The following is a 5545-nucleotide window of genomic DNA, read 5'->3' as shown; positions in this document are numbered from 1 at the left end:
TAAGTGTGCATCATATAAAGACAGAGGCCAGGAACCCTAGAAGAGAAAAGAGATGCGCCTTAAGTGAAGGGAATGATGTAGTATGCACAATGAATATATCTGAAGAATGAATCAGTAAATAAAAGCAGAAGCATTACATGTGCTCTGTTTACATTCAGGGAGGTAATTTACACACATAAGCAGGTAGGGCACTGATTCATAAACTTGGCCTCCCCTTTTTGAATTTTCTTTTTGGCCATCCCAGGGCTTAAACTCAGGGCCCGATGCGTTCCTGAGCTGTTTTGCTCAAGGCTGAGGCTCTACCACCACCACAGCTCCAGCCATCTGGTTGTTAATTGGACATAAGCACCTCCCAGGCTTTCCTGCCTGGTCTGGACTGAATCTCCCACTCAGCTTGTTCTCTTAAAGGTCGAGCTCTACCCTCTGGGCCACTGCTCCACTTCTGGTTTTCTGGTGGTTTATTGGAGATAAGAGTCTCACAGATTTTCCTGGTCGACCTGGTTTTGGATGGCGATCTCCTGAGGAGGTTTCAAGCGGCTTTTCTCACGGACTCGCCGAGGAGCCTCTCCACACAAACCCTTAGTCTAAATCTCGGGAGGTACTAGAGAAAACAGAAACATGCAGTTGCTTCTAGTATTCTCCAGATACTTAAGGTTGGAGACACAAAACACTCATAATTATTAGATCATTTTATAGGCAAAAGGAGCAATGCAGACAGTATGAGGATCGCTCCAGCTTCGGTCCTCTCATCTTGAGACAGTAAATTCATTTCAGCTCAATACTAAGTGACAGAACTGGCATGTCCTGTGGAATATGCTCCCAAATCCCGTGACACTCATTTCTCACTTTTGGCTTCAAATCTGTGACCAGAGAAGATGAGGAGAGAATATCCTTCTCAGAGAAAGCAGCTATAAAGAATATTGTGGTAGTTTACTTATAAATTCAAACTATTGGAATGATCCTGTTAAGAAGTCAGATTGTGCAGATTAAAAAAATGAAGAAGAAAAGTAAGGCAGGTGTCAGTGTAATCCCAGCTTCTTAAGAGGCTGAGATGTAGAGAATCTTAGTTTGAACCCAGCCAGCATAGGAAAGGACATGACATTTTTATTTCTAAGAGATCCCAGAAAAACCCAGAAGTGAGGCTGTGACTCAAGGTTAATGCACTACCCTTGAGTAAAAGGAATTCAGGTGCAACATCTAGGCTCAATGTTCAACCCCTGGACCTGCCCACCCCCAATAGAGCCTATACCTCCATGTCTTTGTGTATGTATGGATGTATTCCTATAGGCAAATCTCCAGAGTAGATATGATGAATGGCACCAAGCAAGGAATTTTTTTCAATACAATGATTTCATAACACAGAGACTACTTTTATGACAATGTATGTTCCAGGGCTCCCTTCACTGTTCCCAGTGTAGCCTGAGGGTTTCTCTGCATCCCAGGCCTGCTGGAATAAGTCTCCCTCATTGTCTGTACAGGCAGACAAAAGGCCTCAGTCCTGTACAGATTTGTAATAACAACTCCATCTAGGCCAATTAGATAGGATGAGTGTGGGTGGGCTCTGAAGGCCAGGAGAAAAAGGCCTCTTTGCACTACAAGCTATCTCTCTTCCCAGTGCTCTGTTTTTACAGGAAGTCTTCATTTGTGCCACCTCCCGTGGCAGTCCAAGTTCCCTGCACTTATCCTGCCTTTGTGAGACTATATTCCGATGCTCAGATACAGTGCTCAATATAATATATAATGAAATATATATTGAAATATTACATTGCCGGCGATGATAGGCCTATGATACCTCTCCTTGGTTTTCTGGAAGCTTGAGAAATCTAAGCACATGTCTGATATAACAAAGCTTCCTGTCATCTAGGGCTGGTGAAGATCATCAGGTTCTGAAATTTTGACCTCTCCTAATTGGGCCTTGGTTGGGTAGGTTTGGGGGTTAAACACAGGGCCTGGGTGCTGACCATAAGTTCAGTGGAGAAGTCCAGTGCTTTACCATTTTGTGTCAGAGCTTCACTTCTGGTCTATGTGTATGTGTGTCTGTGTGTCTGTGTGTGTATGTCCATGTGTGTGCACACATACAGTCATGGAGCTTGAACTCAGCACTGTACCTAATTTCTCTTGTACAAGGATAGCCTTCTCTCACTTGAGCCACAGAACCACTTCATACTTTTTCTAGTGATGTGGTCCTGAGTAATCAAGCCCAGGGTTTCATATATGCAAAGCACTCTACCCCTAAGGCACATTCCCAGCCTTGTATTTCAGGTTTGTTAGATTGTTTCTGTTTTTTTTTTTTTTTTATGTTGTCGGTTGTAGGAGTTGAAGTCTGGGACTGGGTGCTGTCCCTGAGCTCTTCAGTTCAAGTCTTGTGCTCTATCACTTGAGTCACAGCTCCACTTCAGGTTTTCTGGTGGTCCATTGGAGCTAAGTGTCTCAAGGACATTCCTGCCCAGGCTAGCTTTGAACCATGATCCTTAGTTCTTTTTTTTTCTCCTTATTTAGAGAATACTTTATTAGTTTCTGTAATCAAACCCATGTAGATAAGACCTTACATATTTAATACAGTGCATTTACCCCTGTACAAATGGAAAAAAATTAAGTTTAACATTTCTAGACCAATATGGCTATTAATTTCTGTACAATGCCAACTCAACACGGTAAACTGGGATACTTTTTCCAAAGTTGACAGCACAGGTAAAGTTTCCAAAAATTCAAATTATATATATGTATATATATATATATATATATATATATATATATATATATATATATACCAATAATAGCAGTATGTTATGCATCAATAGCAGCAACAGCTTTTCCAGCTTTGAACCATGATCCTTAGTTCTCATCCTCCTGAGAACCTAGGATGATAGTCATGAGCCACAAGCACCAAGCTTCCACTTAATGTTTCTTAGTGGTGAATTGGAGATAATAGTCTCATGGGACTTTTTGTGTCTGGGATAGTTTAGAACCCAGATCCTCAGATCTCAGCTTGCTGAGAAGGCAGGATGACAGACCTCAGCTATCGACCCCTTGGCCATGGCACTCTGCTGCAAAGGGATCCTTGGCTCCACGTGTGGAGTGCTAGCCTTGAGCCCAAGAGGTAAGGGTCAGAATCTAGGTCCTGAGATCAAGGTTCATGACTGAGAAAAAAAAACAAAGCAAAACAATGGTCTGCAGGAGACAACTGACTAATCTTCAGTAATACTTAATTTTGTCCCTTCCATTGGGATATATCTGAGCCTCAATATTCTTATCTGTGTAAGCATCTCAGTTATGGAGCTCTTATAAGAACCAGATGAACGAATGCACCTGTGAAGGACACAGCACATGACACTGTTTGAAGGACTCAGCACACAGCATCATGTGAAAGACTCAGCACCCAGAACCCAATGCAGGACTCAGCACACTGTAACCTGTGAAGGACTCAGCACATAGCACCCTGTGCATTACTCAGCACAGAGCACCCTATGAAGGACTCAGCACATAGCTCTATTCCACAAGCTGTCATTAAAATCAGCGTGCTTTCTTCAGTATCACCATTCTTTGAGGAACATTTCACAAACCACACAAGTTCACATCTAATAGTTTAGTGGGGTGTTTTTTTTTAGGGGGGGAGGTTACCCATGGGGCTTGAACTCAAATATAGGGATACTGTTCTAATAACATTTGCTCAAGGCTACAGCCCTACCACTTGGAACTACGTTTTGAAGAGTCTCACAGACATCCTGCCAGGGCTGGGTTTTAAAGCCCATGAGCAGCTAGAATGACTGAGGTAGCCAGCAGCGTCTGGTTTGGTGGAACTGGGTTGCAGCAATTTACATCTGGATAAGTCAGGTTAGGTGGAAGCTGTCAGCACCAGACTCCTACCTTGTTCTGTGATGAGGTATTTGATGTCTTGACCTTCTATAGTTGCAGTTAGAACAGTCTACCTTTTTTGGCGGCAGTCCTGGGCCTTTAGTAAGGGCTTAGACACTCTCCCCAAGCATTTGTGCTCCAGGCTAGTACACAATTGATTGAAAGAAAGCAGAACTTCCGGTTTTTCTTTGTATGTGGTACTGAGGAATGGAAGCCAGAGCTTCCTGCTTACTAGGCCAGCACTCAATCACCCAGTCCCAGGAGTGCATGAGGTATAAATAGAAATTGCTGTATATAAATATTATATATACAAAAAGAGATATGTGGTCTGGGAAGGTGACTCAGTGATAGAGCGCTTGCCTTGCAAGCATGAGGCCCTGAGTTCAATTCCTCAGCACCACATAAGCAGAAAAAAAGCCTGAAGTGGTGCTGTGGCTCAAGTGGTAGAGTGCTAGCCTTGAGCTGAAGGGCTGAGGGACAGCGCCCAGGCCCAGACTTTAGGCCCAAGACTGGACCCCCCCCAAAAAAATAGAGACAGAGGTATGCATATTATTAAATTATAGCTAATAGTACTACCAATTATTAGGTATTAAATGATGTCTCCATTTAATGATGGATCCCAGTTGAACAATTAATAAAACATTCATTATTACTCAATATCCTGTTGTTGTTTATCATATATGTACATACATCCATACATAGGATTACATATTTTATAGAATTAGACGTCTGTTTATAATTAATTTATGCATCATGTGTTACTACCAATTATTAGGTATTTAACTATGTCTCCATTTACTTTTCATTCTGTTAATGCTTAATAATATAGTAACTAAACTTAATCCACATCCTATAATTATTTTGTCTAATATTATCCCAGAATGATTCACTACTAATTCAATCTGTTTTTCATTTATTATAGTGACAATTCTTCCACCTATGACATTTTTACCTTTATGATACCCTATTACATAGCATATTGATTTGCATATGAATTATACATTCTACCTGACACCGAGCAATTTCATAGAAAAGGAAAATATGTGTCACTCTCAGCTTCTTACACCAAGATTGCATTTTTGGCAGGGCTGGGATCTAAACTCAGGGCCTAGAAGGCTCAGTTCATGAATGTGTGACTGTCAGCACAGCAGCCTCTAGCCAATTCAGCTGCCAGGCAGTTCCCATGCCATGAGACTGAGCCTCATATGTTGACCCATATTGCGCTTAGTGTAGTTATGCATTTTATTTGTTGTTTTATTCATTTATTTACCATTTATTTTATTGACTAGTATTACTCATAGAACATTTATTACATTTATTACATGGGATATAGATTTGCCTATGTAAGAAACTTCACACCGGACACCAGACACTCACAGAAAAGGAAAACATGTGTCACCAGTACTTCTTACTCCACGATTCCATTTTTGTGAGTGCTGGCATCTGAACTCAAAGCCTACAAGGCCCAATTCAAGAATGGGTAAGTGTCAGCACGGCCAGCCTGGGCCATATGGAGCTGACAAGCAGTTCCCAGCACCTGAGATCCGGCCCCAGGGGTTGACAAAATAAGATAGATTGACATGCGGATGGTAGTACACAAATAAATATAGATCTTTATAGAGTGCCAGAGATGTTTATACATTCTTCAGTTAAATAGACTATATTTTTAACAATTCTTGGGTATTTATTA

The sequence above is a fragment of the Dipodomys spectabilis genome, unplaced genomic scaffold, assembly GCF_019054845.1.
Source record: "Dipodomys spectabilis isolate Male_0828 unplaced genomic scaffold, ASM1905484v1 ptg000536l, whole genome shotgun sequence".
Lineage (NCBI taxonomy): Eukaryota > Metazoa > Chordata > Mammalia > Rodentia > Heteromyidae > Dipodomys > Dipodomys spectabilis.
Note: the sequence above shows the minus strand (reverse complement) of the source record.